The sequence below is a fragment of the Nilaparvata lugens genome, chromosome 1 (assembly GCF_014356525.2).
Source record: "Nilaparvata lugens isolate BPH chromosome 1, ASM1435652v1, whole genome shotgun sequence".
In the NCBI taxonomy this organism is placed as follows: Eukaryota; Metazoa; Arthropoda; class Insecta; order Hemiptera; family Delphacidae; genus Nilaparvata; species Nilaparvata lugens.
Window position 1 is genome coordinate 43,338,212 of NC_052504.1, and position 17,169 is coordinate 43,355,380.

Consider the following 17,169-nt stretch of genomic DNA (forward strand, 5'->3'; position numbering starts at 1 on the left):
TACTTGAACATGTTATTGGTGTATGGAGAGTGTGGATGCAACTCAAGAGAGGCAGAGAGAGTATACAGGAGACGTTTTCCTGACCGAAAACACCCATCTCATAACACGTTTTTAAGATGACAGATGTCAAGATGGTAAGGGTCTAGGATCAGTTTCAAGGTACGAGAGGCCCGTCTTAATTTCTGAAGCTTTTGAGAATCTTATTCTAGAGTATTTCGATCAGAATCCTCGATCCAGCATCCGGTGGGCAGCTGGGATGTTGGATGTTTCAAGAATGATAGTTCAAAGAATATTGAAGAAGAATAACTTTCGACCATTTCATGATACCCCAGTTTAAGAGTTGAATAAACCTGATACAAAGATTGTGTTTCAAACATTTTATGGACAGATCACAGATAAAAGTACTTTCACAAGAGCTGGTGCTGTAAATTTCCACAATACACATACATGGACCTTTCATTTTCCCTGCAAGAATAAATGGTGAAGTTTTTATGGACTTTCTGATCAATGAGCTTCACGAATTGATGGAAGACGTGCCTCTCAATTTAACCCAGAATATGTGCTCCAGTTAGAAGACTGCCTCCCTCATTATGCTAGAAACGTCTGTGGGTGACTTGATAACAATGATTATGATGGGCGGTGAATTGGCCGAGGTGCACCCGTAAGTTGGTCACAACGCTCACCTGATCTTACTCCAATAGACTTCTACTTTTGGGGGGTTGTGGAAAGTAAAGTTTACACAGAACCTGCAGAGACCACGGAGGAACTGATTCTCAGAATTCGATTGACGTTTAAAGTAATGAAGACACGGCCCAACGAAGTGAGATGGGCAACTCGAAGCTTGATTAACGGCAGCAGAAGTTGCATAAACAGAAATGGAGGCCATTTTGAATTCCTGTAAGTAGTGAGCATGATATGTAACTTATAATTACCATCTGAATGATTGCCATCAGTGTTTTTAATTTTGTCATTCATCTACTTTGAATTGTTATTCTACTGTACAAAACTTGTAGAAAATTCATCCAGCTTCATTTTTACTCAGTTAGCCATGTCGCTGAAATGCATTGTTACCCAGTTACATGCGAGTTAGCCAGAAATGAAAAAAATGCAACTTTTAAACTACCCTCATCCCTTAAGCTCAAGGAGTAGGGATGAGGACTTTTGATATGTTCACCTTCTAACTAGTTCAAACAAAGCTGCGAAGTCAAATATTGTGTTCCAAACATTCACTCTTAATTTCCCTGACAATTGATCTATTGTTGTTAAACTGAATATGTCACACTCAACACTATAACGGCTGCAACAGTCCTGGGAGATGCGTAAAATAATGAGACCATAGATGAAATTGAAGAGAATATAGTGCTCTATCAGCCCATGATTAGTACGGATTTTTTCAATTAATCGTTAAAAAGTTATAAGGCCAAAAAGATGAAAAAACCGGAGCCGGAAGGTTTTTCTTCAAAATGTGATACCTTAGAGAGCTCATACCTAGAAAACTATGAGAGATATAAGAAAATGTTGGAAATGAAACTTGTAGGATAATTTGTGAGCTTTAATATTTAGGAGATTGGAATGATTTCCATGACAAAATGGACACAATTTTACAAATCCTAACACCAAATTTAATAGGATAGTAATTGCAGGTGATTTTAATGTTGATCTCCATGTGAAAAACCCTTTAAGTGATGCTTTCAGAGACCTTTTTGCTGAAAATGACCTGATCATAAAAGTTAGTGAATTTACCAGAATCACAAGAGACTCTCAGACTATAATAGATAATATTATAACAAATATAGAGGATAGTTTTGTTGCAGTAAAAAATTCTGAATTATCTGACCACACTTTTCAATCTATTAAAATGCGGGGCGATCATTTTGTATCTCCGGATAAGAGAGTTATCTCAGAAAATTCGAGAGATGTAAGTGATTGTAACTTGGTTTGTCTAAATATGCATTTATCAAAACAAAAGTGGCAGGAAGTTTATAATGGAAATGATCTCAACAAAAAGTATTCAAATTTTGTACAAACTCTGAATTACCTTTATAATGTCTGTTGTCCAATTAAAAAAGTTATAATAAGTGGAGGAAATATCAAGAATAAATGGATTAATGATGAGTCCTTGCAGTTGCGAGATAATGTACGAGCTGCTTCTAGACGCTTCACACAAAGTAGAGACCATGCACACCAACAAGAGTATATTAGATTGAAGAAGTTTTATGCGAATGAAATTGAAAAGGCTAAGCGTAAATTTACAGCAGATTCTTTACAGGAGTCCAACAATTTGAATCTTTCTGTCTGGAGGGTGATAAATGAAGAGAGGGGTGTGTTGAAACGGAGGAATGAGAACTGTTATATAGACGAAGTTGTAACAGAAGAGGGAACGTTTTTGAGAGGAGGCTTTGAAGTTTCCAACTATTTTAATACATTTTTTCAGGAGGCTGGCATAAAGCATAGGTAATGTCTCTGTACAATTAAATGACAACATTTTCTCTGACTCCTATGATGACAGAACAAGTATTGTGAATAAATTCATAGCGGCTCCTTTTACAAGAGAGGAGATGGATAAGATATTAAATAGTCTAAAAGGTAAAAAGTCAACTGGTCTGGATGGGATATCTACTATGGTGTTGAAGTCTTGTAAAGAATATTTATTAGATCCACTCACCCATTTGGTAAATGAATCTTTGAAGTACGGTGTCCCTGATAAATTAAAAGAGTCTAAAGTAGTACCCATTCACAAAGGCGGTGAGGGAAACGTTGCAAATAATTTCAGACCTATTACTCTTGGGAATTCTATTGGTAAGGTTTTTGATAAGTGTATGATGTTTCGCTTTGTTGAACATCTTGCTGAAAATCAAACTCTGGCCAAGGAGCAGCATGGGTTTCAGAAAGAAAGATCCTCAAAGACGGCAATTGTATCCATTTTTGAGGATATAATTGATATGATGGATAAGGGTGAAAAAGCTGTTGGAATTTTTCTGGATCTAAGCAAAGCTCTCGATTGCGTTGACCATTCAATTTTGTTAAGGAAGCTGGAGTTGGTGGGTGTGAGAGATGTTGAACTGGAATGGTTCAGGTCCTATCTCCTGGATAGGTCTCAGTGTGTGGAAATAACAAGGGAAGAGAAAGGGAAGGTTCCCTAACCCAGAGTTTTGTGATATGTTTTTTAGTTTTTGAGATATCCACTTTTAAAAGTGTAAAATCTTTGAAAAGACAGTAAGTTATTCTTGCAACTTTTTGCATCTCAACAACAATGCATCGAAAAAATGTATTTTTTTACACAGGGGGTAGGAGTGAGGACTTTTAATATGATTACTCCCTTACTATCCTTAAAAGAAGAACTACGGGGTCAAAAATTGTGTTCCAAAAGTTTCCATCTATAATCTTTCATTGACTGGACTATAGGAGTATTTAAAAGACAGTGATTTGTAGAGCATTCAAATCTCTTCAATTTAATGTATTATTTTATGCTTTCTATCATTTTTTATAGCAGTTTTAGTGTTGAGTGTGGTAGGAGTGAGGACTTTTTATATGCTTATCCCCTCACTATCCTTAGAAGGAATGCGAGATCAAACATTGGGTTCCAAAATTTTTCCTCTATATCTTTATGAGCATTAGTTGCCTGGACTAGTATCTTATTACAAGTTAAGTGAGCCTCAATGACTCTTGAAAGGTTGTGAGCTGTGGGATTATTTTATTGTTAATATTGAATTAAACTCGAGTATGCTCCTTGTTTTAGTTTAGCATATTTTGCTGTATTTTATAATTTCTAATTCTTGGATTTATATTCTACTCTAATCTTTATTTAGGGGGTCAATTATTTTTGTGCGGAGAAATTGAATAAAATCATGCAATGAAAGTTAAATTACACTCAATACTCAATACTTTGTTGACTTTGTTTACCTGATTTACAGGCATTTATTAGTAAGTAAAAAAATCTTATTCAACTTGTAAGACATGAAAGTAGCATGGTAATAGTGGTGCACTTGAATGATTTATTGAGTGATCATTTCTCCTTTCAGTCTATGATCAGTCTGTGAACTTCAAATTACTGTTTTCTTTGAACTTACTACATTATAAGTTATTCATCCTTATATTTCTTACATGAATCTGTTGTATAACAGATGATTGAGACCATGTGTAACAAAAAACGTCTTTTTCGGTCATTTTTATGGAAGAAATCAAAAATTTCCTCAAGTTCCCATAAATTCCCGGGAATTTATGATTTTTGGGAATATTCCCCTTAAATTCCCTGGGAATATTTCCTCGATCTTAAATTCCCGGGAATTTTACATCACTACCAACAATGCATCGTAAAAATTGATGCTTATCGTAGGTTTGTAGAGCATTGAATTATCTTTGAAATTATGTATTATTTCACTATTACAAGTTTTCCTTTCATTGTTATAGTAACTTCAATGTAGGGGATGAAATTTTTATTGCTGCAACAAGTAGTGTCATCTCAGCGGTTCCACAACTTCAACAGAGGGGAAAAAGATGCACACTTTTGGTATATTTACCTACTAACTAGTCCAAATTAAGCTGCAAAGTCAAAAATTGTTTCACAGACACCCCCTTCAAATGTCATTGTCAAACGATCAATTGTTGCAGCAATGAAAATTTCACCCCCTACATTGAAGCTGCCAAAACAATGAAAGGAAAACTTGGAATATTGAAATAATACATCATTTCAAAGATAATTCAATGCTGTACAAACCTACGATAAGCATCAATTTTTACGATGCATTGTTGGAGAGGTATAAGCCCTGAAAGTGCAAAACATTGGAAAAAAAAGGGCAAACATGTTTTTTCAAAAATGTCTCATCTTCAAGAGCGGATATCTCGAAAACTAGAAAAGATATAGAAAAAGTTGTGAGATACATATTGTGGGAAATTATGTAAGCTTCAATTTTGTATATAACAATTATGTCCGTATGATACATAGTTTTCGATTTACGTGCGAGAAACCAAAAAATGGTACCTTTGAACCACCCCACTCCCTTACAGGGTGTCCACTGAATCAGGCTCAGAAAATTCCCATACAATTCCCGTACATTTCCCGCATATTTCACGTTTTCCCGGTTTTCCTCGCTGGTTAAAACACATGATTAATATGTGAAAATATAGGTTGGAGGGAGGTGGTTTCTGGGGTTACTCAGAAGGGGGAGTCAATTTGAAAAAATATAATATTCTTAAATAACAATCTCAAAAGTGCACAAGTATTTTTTTCATCAAAATGTAGCACCATTATACGATTATAACTGTACACTGTATTTTGAATAATATAAAAAAGGCAATTTAGAAGAAAAACGAAACTACCTAACCCTTAAAACATTTTAGTCCAGTCACTACCGGTATTTACATTGGTGTTTACAATATAAATTGTAGTTCTGATTTTTCAATATATTGTTTATATACATATACATTAGAGAAGTCTAGAACCAATTTTGCATGCAAAATTTCCAATATCTTCCGATTGTCACAATTTAAATGTATAATTCGAAATCACACTGGGCATAATTTTTAGCTCTTCAACCTGAGATTAGAGAACGCACAAAATTACACCCAGAGGGATTTTGAATTATACATTTGAATTGTGGCAATCATGAGATATTTTTGATTGAAAACTAAAATTCATTAAAATAGAAATTTTACTCGTTTTTGGAACTCAGTACAGATATAGAGAGCTCCAGATTAGATATAGAGAGCTCCAGATGATCTAATTTTATTCAGAATTTTATAATCTGTAAAAAGGCGAGAGCAAATTTTACTGTCCGACAACTGGATTTGGCGGAAATAGCTGTAAACTTTTTGACAAATCAGATGTACAATATTATATTGCAAGCACACCCCCTTTTATGGCCGGAATACACATAATCGCACCTAGCCTGCGCCGCAGTACGGCCGAGTGTCGGACGTACTACGGCGAGTGAGAGAACAAATGCTTTCAAACGTGTAGGGACACATACTACCGCACCACGTCAGCACCGTCACCGACTAGTTCAGTTTTCTTTTTGATAGTGACGGTGCGGGCTCGTTTAAGGCTGTGCAAAGGATAAAAATAAACTTTCTACTGGTGATATTTTTCAAAGTTTTTCGATTCATATATTATCAAGCTATGAAAAACTTTTCTCAGGAAAACATTTTTTCTGATCATTACTTTTTGAGATATGAGCGCCTAATTTTTACATTTTTGGGTCAGAGCATTTCAATTTCGGTAAGAGATAAATCCATGAGATTTAGAGGATAGATTCTTCATGGTATTTTTGATGTAGTAAAACAAAAATTTTCTGAGAATATTAATTTTTGAGAAAGTTATTCAATTTAACAAAGATTATCAAAAATAACTCAACTAAAAGTTATTTTTGGTAATTTTTAGCAAATTGAATAACTTTCTCAAAAATTTACATTCTCAGAAAATTTTTGTTTTATTAGATCAACAATACCATGAAGAATCTATCCTCTGAATCTCATGGATTTATCTCTTACCGAACTTGAAATGTTGTCCCAAAAATTAAAACTTTAGGCACTCATAATATGAGCTATGAAAAATACGAGCTTATGAGATATTATATCAAAAAGTAATGATCGAAAAAAAATGTTTTCCTGAGAAAACTTTTTCAATTTGATAGCTTGATAGTATACAAATGGCAAAACTTTGAAAAATATCACCAGTAGAAAGTTTATTTTTAGCCTTTGCACAGCCTTAACATAGAGAGTGTAATATTCATTGAAGAGATATGGAATTTTCCAGTGTTGTATGATGAAAGTGATGAGAAATATGGTTGAACGGAAAAATAAGTTAAACCAAAAGTAAAAGTAGAACCAAATAAGTTAAGCCAAAGGTATAATAGAAATAATATAATAAATTATAAATAAACAACAAAAAGTATAAAAGAAGGAACCTGTGACTGTGTCTTAAATTTGAAATTTTAAACTAATTACTTTTAGATACATAAGGCAGAAAATAAAAATTTTATTGATAATATATATTTCCGATACATGACTGATTGTAGTATTGTGGTATGCGACTAGGTGCCACCCCGACTAATTATCCCCTTTTAAAACCGGTTTTCAGGGGACAAGTAGACGTGAGCCATACATACCCGTCTAGTTGTATCCTTTCTAAGGAGGTGATAACTAGTCGGGGGGACACCCTGTCGTAAGGGTGCGAGGTGTCAAGTTGTCGTTTACAGTCGGGACTAGTTGACACCTCCGGTCCAGTAGGTGTCAAGTAGTCAGGGGGACAACTTGACGGCAGTGGCATATTTTTACGAGGGTACAAGTAGTCGTCTACGGTCACGACAACCTATCCCCTCGACTCCACTCCACAAGAAATCACCATTCCGGCTGTCTCTTCATGGTTATGCAACCATGGTGCAATCAAGAATAGTATAGAAACAGACTGGATGTTGAAAAAGCCTCAAAATAGTTGTCTAGCATTAGTGACAAGTTATTTGTAATCTTGAGTAATCAATAAACTTTAAACCGGTTTCATTTTTATATGAAACATCTTTAAACGCTACTCTTCTTAATAATCATACTCATAAATTGTTTGAACAGTGTCTGTGAGTGTAGAAGACACAGACACAACTTGAAGATTCTCATTGGCCTTCTTATGGTCTGATTGCAATCTGAGCGCAAGTGTATATAAATAATTATTTACCCTCATATTAATTACAAGACTTCATGTAATACCTCAGTTGATAACCAGACTGATAGGTTCATCTGCCTTATCATTCATTGATGAATGAAAATTTGACTGTCCTAGCATTAGGCTCAATTTACTCGTAAACGGTGCGTCTGACGGGAAAATATAACTGAACAAAATGTGTTTAGAATTGTGTTCTTCATCTGGTTCAGCCATCAAAAGGGCTTATTATTCATTTTTTCTGTTTTCAACCAACTCGAAAAAATTTATCCTAAAAATAGCAAAGACGGTGAATATCTCCCGAACCGTGCGTTTGACGGGAAAATGTTACTGAACCAAAAGTGCTTGGAATTCAATTCTACATCATAACCAGTAATAAAAATTGCTTGATCCCTCCTCTCTACGCCGCGGGGGTGTAAGTCGTGCCAACTGGTGCTCTGTAGGTGACAAGTAGTCGGGGTGACAACTTGATGCCAGCGTGCAAGGTGTCATGTAGACGTGAGCCATCCTGACGCGAGGTGTCAAGTTGTCGTTTACGGTCATGACTAGTTGGCACCTTTGGTCCAGTAGGTGTCAAGTAGTCGGGGGACAACTTGACGGCAATGGCATATTTTTACGAGGGTACAAGTAGTCGCCTATGGCCAAAATGACCAGGTGTCAAGTAGTCGGGGTGACAACTAGACGGCTACCCATAGTATTGTTATGTACCGAAATATATACCAGCACTATGATTCTCATCTTCTGTGTCTACAGGTAATTAGTTTAAAATTGAAAAATATAAATTTAAATAGGATGTAACAAGCTTTAATAGTGTTATATTATTTAAAACAGTCTAACACATTCAGAAATCGGACCACAGTAACACTACAGAACTGAGTCACTTATGCCGCTCGGCTGTCGCGCGGATATGAGTGTTCTCCTACCACCATCACCGTGGCCGTACGTCGGCGCGGGCTCGGTGCGGTTATTTATGTGTCCCGGCCTTTAGACTGTCCGTCTATATTGACTGGACTATTATTAAACATAAAATTTTAGGTTCTGAAAAACATAATTATGTGTGATTTGATTTACAATCAATAATTTCAATATCGATAATACCTACACCAGATACGGAACTATGGCTCAAATGGATATAAAGGTATTTCCACACAAGCCGAACTGAACCTCGAACAGCGTAGCGAATCTTACAATCCGCCGTGCATCGAACATTAGCCATATGTTTAATAATTGACCGAACGTAGTGAGATCTATGTTTTAACTCGGATTTTCTCTTGTCTGTCTGTGACGCGATTACGGCCAAACACGTTGATAGAATTCGATGAGATTTGGCAGGAATATTCCTTTTTCAACTGCGCGTCGATGTATACAGAAGATTTTTTGAAATTTTGCATTTTAAGGATAATATGAAAAGAAAAGAAATTCCTCCATACTCTGATATCACTATATATATATCATCTACTTTGAAGATAGGATCAATCAGACAATAGAATTATTCATAATTAATCAGCTGACAGGTGGATTATTCATTCAATGCATCACACAGATGTCTGGCCGTGTCTATTTCTATAAGGTTGGGTTTCAATATTTTTCATGATGCATGCCCATCAGTATCAATATTCTCACATTTGAAAAACAAATTTAATAGGTGATTGAAAATAAAATAAAAAATGATTGAAAAAAAAAATTAAAATCGTTGAGAAATATTTTTATCAGATGAAAAGATTATCACGGAACTGGATAAATTATCATATGAGATACAAATTCAAACGTGAACTGAGTTTATTAACATGAGTGAGTTTTTGATCTTGGAGAAAACAAAATAATAGCCTAACAATTTTTAATAGTGAATTATGATTCAACTGTGAATTGTGATTCAACTGAATCAACTAGAACAGGAACAGGTGACATCAGATACTATTGTGGATGAGAAAACTGCGTGACGTCTACTGTTCACAGAACTACTAGTGTTAATTAACCGCCGCGCAGTTATCCGAACCGTTCGTCCTCTTCAACCGTACTCCACGCCGTTCGCCGAACTTTTCAGCCAATCAGAGCCCTCGATTAAAATAATTGCCATGCAGCTTGCGATACAATTTTGACTATCCATCACAAGTGGAAAACATGTGAATACTTTTGCGAACAGTGTTACATTTTATTTAATCTATATTTTGGACAATTCATTGTCATGAATAATACATTTATAAGAATCGATAAATATTGTTTAATGCAAATAGAATAATTTCTGGAAAATTGATGATTGGATAAATTTCAATATTAAAATAATGTTGACCAAGAACTCAGTATCATGACAATTATTATTTCCTTTTAAAATTATAATAATTTTGTTATTTTTAAACTAATAATCAATTTCACCAACTAACCATAAGTTGACTGGAATAGATTCTGTAATTTCCATATCCTACTTATTTTAATAAATACCACAGACTCACAAAAAGTGAACCTTTATAAATATTTTCCACTTGCCATCGATTTTTGTTGGTAAGAACATTGATCATTGTTATTTCACGAAAAAGTAGGTAGAGTTGAATAATTTTCCCCAAAAGGTGTCTGGTTTGGTCTATGTTTTGGCAACCCAAAAAACCCTACTTAGGTGGATAGGACCTTTTTCAGGCTCACCAATCAATAATAATTATGATAAAGAACTGGCTTATACATGTATGGGTTAGGAAAATTATATTTGACGCATCATCACTTCTGAACTACTGGATTGATTATCTTGAAATTTCGCATATAGATTCTTAATCAATCGAGGATGGTTATACTCCTATTTTAAATTCTTAAAAAATTCATTACGTCAAGTTTTCAGTTTGTCAAGTTTTAAAATAGACCCTTGCGAAGCACGGGTTACCCGCTAGTCAATAATAAACTTTTTATCAAGGAATAGGGAGTGTTATTTTAATCGATTTGCAACTTTCAGAACAGTACTGAACAGTACTCTGCACGACACTCCACAGCGTTTTCGGCCGACTGTACAGTTCGTCAGTCAGTGACTTAAATGAGAAAGGGACTGAACAAATTATAATTGAATAATAAAAAAATCAAAGAGATTCACAATTTATTGATGCATATATAAGCACATAAAATAATGCGTTTTCGCATTGCGGGTACAAAATCAGAAGAAAACAGTTTATCCAATAAATATGTTGCTTATTTGAAATGATCCTGATCAAAACCGGAGCAAGGTGAATAATATAATTTTTTCGTGATAAGTTATTATAACTACTCTAAATACTTTTGTTACCAAATATATCATAATATCCTAGAGCCTGTTTGATTGAATACTCCAATTTGTTTTAATTTATTTAATACCTATCGATTAAAAATGGATGATCAATTATTGATTCACAAAAAAAGTATGATAAGAGAATCCAAATCAAATAATATTCTAAACATGTTTAAAAAAAATCAGTGATTGGAACATATATTATTATGTCTTGAAATTACTTCAGATATCATTGACACTACGAAAACTGATGATTTGAAGCCGAACTTAGTATAATAAATCAACAGAACAGAATGTTCCACTATTAAAATTGAAAAATATTCACTAAGTGACAGCATTTTATTGTTTGAAATCGCTGAGCGGTTCGCTGCGCAGCGAATTGCAAGGTTCGCTGCGCTGTTCGAGGTTCGGTTCGGCATGTGTGGATATACCTTAATAGTGAATATCAAAGGATAACCTACTCGTTCCGATAAAACCTATCTATACGCGGCACCGATAAAACGCCATATTGATACAAGATATTAATAAAACACCACATCGATACACCAACCTGTATCATCCATCACTAATACACCACTCATCAACTGGCTAAATTTCAACTCTGTCCTTAATGAATATAAAATTAGCTAGTTGACGGAAGTGTTCAAAAATTCCCGTATCTCGACAAAATTCCCGTACATTTCCCGCCCAAATGAAATTTACGTACAATTCCAGGATTTCCCGCCGCGTGGACACCCTGCCTTAGCACAGGGGGTGGGGACTTTTGATATGTTTACCTCCTTACTACCCTAAACAGAACTGCGGGCTCAAAAAATGTCTTCCAAACATTTCCCTCTATAACCTTCTTTGACTGGACAAATTCCAATATGAAAAGATAAATAATTCTAAAAACTATTCAATCTAAAAAAAATGTGCTTACTGTGAAGAAACCAGATCGCAATTTCCATGTGATTTGAGTAAAATAAGAGAATCTCAGTATGTATGGATTTCATTTGTCCTGCCTATAAAATAAATAAATATAACCTAAATATTGTTGTTTAATTGTATGTTTAGAGATAAACGGGTAGTTTAGAAATACAGAGAAAATATCACTCAACCTTATCCTTCTACTGCTAAGTTTAGCTACTGTAACTAAAATCAGGAAAATTCTAGCCGATGAGCGACCGCTGTCATCTCAGTTATTATTGAAAATATCGACTCAATTTTTTTGAATGAAAGAGGAAAAAATAAAACGAGCTAGCTTATTTTGATACAATTAGATTCAATTTTAATATTAAAAATAGCAGTTTTGAAACTAACCTTAAGTAACGGTGACTTTCATTAATAATTCCACTTGAAAAAATTTTGAATGCTAGCCTATTGATATATTTAAACTTTATAATTCATGCAATATTAAATCCTATGATTTTTTGAAGAAATTGGTTTTCTCCGTTATATTATTATTTAGAAGTAGTGCAGTCACTATGCAGTCACATTGGTGCATGCAATTCATATTGTAGTTCTGATTTTTTAATATTATTTGGGTACATAAGAGAAGTCCAGAACCAATTTCGTCATGCAAAATTTCCTTGTGCTAGATACAGGGTGTTTCAAACACTTATAATTTTTGACACAATTCTCAGATTTCAATCGTACTACACTTCATTCTTCTCGGCTCATCAAGGCGGTCCAAATTCATGCATCATAAGTCAAATTCGGTCGAAAATGGAAAATTTATTGTTGAGTGTACTTAAGCTCATATTCCAATACACAAAAAATTGCCAATTTCTATACCGTACTCAAACCTGTGTATCTCGGTAAGTAAACCCTTATTATAAAAATCATTACTTGATCTTGAAATGTACAATAGAATTTTCTCTTTCATCTGCTGTTAACGATTCATGAAAGAATATGTTCGTATAGTGAGATGATTGTTAAAATGATCCGGAAATTGTAGTATTTTTCTCATATTGACGGTTTAGGCAGTTCTATGATAGGGAAAAGTGATACAAGATGGATTTTAGGCAATTTATCTACAATTCGGAATCAATCGTGAATTTCTATGATGTATCAGACTCCTTTTAGAAACTCTTGATCAACAGTAAAATCACGAAAAAATGAAAAAGCTGAAATCGCCATTTTTAAAATCTTCTATAACACTTTCGAATAGTATTGGAATCGAAGTTATTATTAATTATTATTGGAGTGGGTAGAGGGGGACAATTTTCACATCCTCACTAGATTCGGAAATTTTATCAGAAGTATTTCAAAAGACATGAAACTTTGAATACAGAGATTGGCCATTTTTTGTGTATTGGAATATGGGCTTATTCAAATATTGGAGCATTGTTGTCAGGTGTACCTGGAAATCTATATGAGATAGAGCGCCCAACCTGATCACAGATTGTAGAGCACAATAATACGCTCAAAGGGATTTTGAATTACACATCTAAATGGTAACAATTGGAAGATATTGTTGATCAGAAAACTAAAATTCATCAAAATTGATTTTTTTCAATTTTCATTCATTTTAGAAAAATCATAACTCAGTACTCAATGGGAGTCGAGTTGTAGCAGTGGTAGCGGACGGTTGTGTTTTGAAGCATCTCAGATAAGATAACCTGTTTCCATTCATTTCTTGCTTTTCAGAAATTAACGTAGATTTTCGTTTCATAACTATTACAGTAACATAATATCTCAATTTTTGCACGCCATTACATTTAAAAAATTACGTTAATAACATCATTCAGTAAGTAACCTCTTTAATAATATTATCATTAATTAATACGGTAATTTTTTTATACTAATACTTCAACCTCTCACTGCATCAAATTCTAAATCAGTTGTTCAAATTGGGCCTAAGTTTTTAAAGGTAAGTTCAGTAGTTTCTTACTAATAGTATTTTTTATTTTTTGTTTTATCAATAGATATAGTAATAATAATAAGAATATAGTATATAATAAATTAATTCCATATTTAATCAAGAATTGATCAACCATTTCCTTTTCATTCACGACAGAAGTTGGCAAAGTAAATTTATTCATTGTAAATCCACGTTTATTGAATCAATCAAAATTTACTCAGTGAAGTTCAAATATCTATTGAAACTTCTATTTTTATCAAATAACTAGTACAATTAATAAAAATAGAATTACTTAATTTCAACAATAAATTTGAATAATCTTAACTTTTTTAAACGTTCTCAACAATTTGATCGTGTCAGACCATTGTGATAGATTCAGATCACTCCTTTCCAGAACCAAATTCCGTTTCAACTATGTTCTGTAATAAACTTCGTAATTTGTCTTCTCATCGCTATTTTTCACGTTGAACAGATATTGTACAGGCCGAAATGGATGTTGAATTGGCGAGCTGCTTTGTGGAATATATGTAAACATCGCATCTTGCGGCAGTTGCTCGTGCCTGGGCCATGACAGGGCACGACCAACATTAATCCATTTCGCATTATTTTTGCCTGATCGTTATAATTGAAATAATTTTTTTTTCTGGTTATTGGTGGAGCGGAGTTGGGGACGGAGAGATTCTGAAAGCCGTTGTCAGGGTTTGATGCGCAAGTGAAATTATCGTGAAGATAAGACTGGTTTTTGTTCGAGTCTGATAACCGCTATCTCCTTTTCATTCAACAGCAATAACTTTAAATTTCTCTGCTTTCCAATCTACAGGATACAGTACCTATTGTAATTATTATCGGCCAGTACAGAATTTTCTCAGCCGGTAATAAAAAAAATAAATAAATAAACAGTATCATAATAATTAACATCTAAATATCAATAATTGCTGATAAAATATTGATACAAAGTATAACAATCTTTCAATATAATAATTATCATTTAATTATTAAAACAATCCACTCTGGCCGTTTATAATCATTATCGGATTAATTCAAGTGTTAAAGTTGGTGTTGATTTGTAACTGGATTAGTGTTGCATGGGCAATAACTAACATTACATAGTAGTTCACCATATTAACTTTTTTCATTTTATATTTTTCACTGTCATTATAAGTCTTTTTTCTTCTCTTAAAAAAAATAAATAAAAACTGTAGTTCCATAATGGCAAATAATTTGACATTGTTCAAGAACAAAAGAGGTAACATTGGATTGAGTGTTGATGGTTATAGCTTCAGAAAGGATCGCTCAATGATTAATGGTAATGTTTCTTGGCGCTGCAGTAAGCTTGGGTGTCCGGCCACATTGAAGACCAACTCTTTGATAACTGAAATAGTAATGATGAGCAATACACACAATCATTCGACTATGAGCTGTAGTAGTCCAGCATCGCAAAGCATGTCATCCACGCCCCATCAGATGGATAAAAGCTCAATAGTTGACAGCGATGTCTTCTCCAAATCTTCATCCTTCACATCGAAGATTTCGGAGTGTGATGATGATGGGGATAGTAGCATGATCCTAGGTGGGCACACACGAGATATGGCTGTTAATACTCCGTCATTAAGAACAGTTAAAGTCCAGGAGAGCTCTTCATTAAATATTCATTCAGTGGAACTGTTGCAAGAGAGTGATGATCTGATTGAATTTTCAAAAACCTTAAATGAACAGATAGATCAACTTAAACAAAAAATGAAATGCAAAGCTCAGAGTATGATGGCTCACTATCACGACTTATGAAGAAAATATCTGATCTACGTTCCCAGATGCAATCAATGACAAATTCAATTAGCGTTTTGGAAGCAGATAATACTGCATTACGTATGGAAAATACAGACCTGAAAGTAGAATATAATAAATTTCGAGATCTGTATGATGGAATGGTTGCTTTATCTCAATCCACTGGGAGTGCCACAAAATGTACGAGAAGGAATGATAAAGGCTAAAAGAAACGAGCAAACAGTATTGAGGTCGGAGGGATGCAAAGGGGTACAGGTGAAAAGCAGCTGGTGAATAATCATATTGATGGCTGCAATAACAATCAGTTTTCACGAGTTGGGAAAAAAGAAAGGATGAGAGAGAGTTTTTCCTCTAAAATTAGCATTTTTTCAAGTAGTCATGGCCGACACGTCTCTTCGTTTGTAGGCAGAGATGCTAATAGCTCTATTTCAAGCGTGATGGGCAAGGTATATCCGAGTGCACCTGTGGAGTACATATTGGATCGCTTGGTATCAAGCTGGGAGGTTGCTCTCTATTCAAAAAGGGATTTTGTTGTTCTCTTGGCGGGAACAAATAGCATCGATTTGAACTGTAATAACCGCAAATAGACCAACTAATTGATAAAATAAATGAGGCCGTGAATGAATCAAGACATACAAACTTGGTTCTGTGTACAATTCCACGCAGACACGACCTCTTGAAAGATTCACCTATTCACTTTTTCATTGATAAAGTTAATAGTGCGATTGAGAAAATCTGCTCTGATAAAAACCTTTTACTGATAAGACTGGATAACATTCCGAGAAGGTTCCATACTTTTCATGGGCTGCATATGAATAGTTGGGGAAAAAATTATTTTCCAGGAAAATATTGGATATAGTGAATTTGTATTCGAGAGGTGAGCGTCAATCAATTTGTGAACCTGTTGCTGATGATGTGTTTTAGTGCTCGCCATCTTTGCAGTTGGAGTCGGGCTCTGTTTATGATTTGTCGGGATCAACTGTAGAGGACAGGGGAACTCCGGGGAGGCGACTGCCATCGGGTTTTTTAGGACTGGACACATCCTTTCAGATAAACAGGGTATGAAAGAAACAAACTTTGAATATCCATTGCTTATGAATTGGAATATACAGGGAGTAAGCACTTGTTCACTTGTCAAATTAGTCCTTTAGCTGTTACTTTGACAGAACATTGGTTACTTCTGATAATATTTCTCTTTTGAATACACTATCCAAGTATCAAATAGCTTCTCATTATTGCAGAAAATCTAAAAGTAGAGGAGGAGTCTGTATACTTTTGAATAAAGACCTTGAATTCAGATTACGGGATGATATTAATTTATTTACAATAGAGAGTGTTTTTGAATGTGCTGCAATAGAATTTAAACTGAAAGGTAAAGGTATTGAACAAGTAGCTCTTATTGTAGTCGTTTACAGGCCTCCAAACAGTGACATTAAACTTTTCTTTGACACTTATGAACGGCTGCTCGACCACATAACTGTCGGTTTAAAAAACAGAAATCTTTTCATCTGTAGAGATTTCAACATTGACATGCTGAAGGAAACTTCAAGTAGCTTAGAGTTCACTAATTTGACGAATTCCTATAATCTTGACTTTATTTTGAAGGAGCCCTCTCGAATAACATCACAAACATCCACTTGTATTGAT

The 17,169-nt window shown here is 34.4% G+C and overlaps 1 protein-coding gene across 3 annotated transcripts in view; it reads right to left on the reverse strand.

Moving 5' to 3' along the window:
* LOC111047171 (gastrula zinc finger protein XlCGF57.1) overlaps positions 1-11,911 on the reverse strand; it is a 97,155-nt gene extending 85,244 nt beyond the window's left edge. For 2 of the 3 annotated variants that reach the window (XM_039434460.1, XM_039434464.1), the window contains exon 1: positions 11,815-11,911. The gene's annotated coding sequence lies outside the window, so the exon portion shown is untranslated. The remainder of the gene's footprint in view (positions 1-11,814) is intronic. The other variant, XM_039434451.1, reaches the window with a different exon arrangement.
* Positions 11,912-17,169: the final 5,258 nt, after the last annotated feature.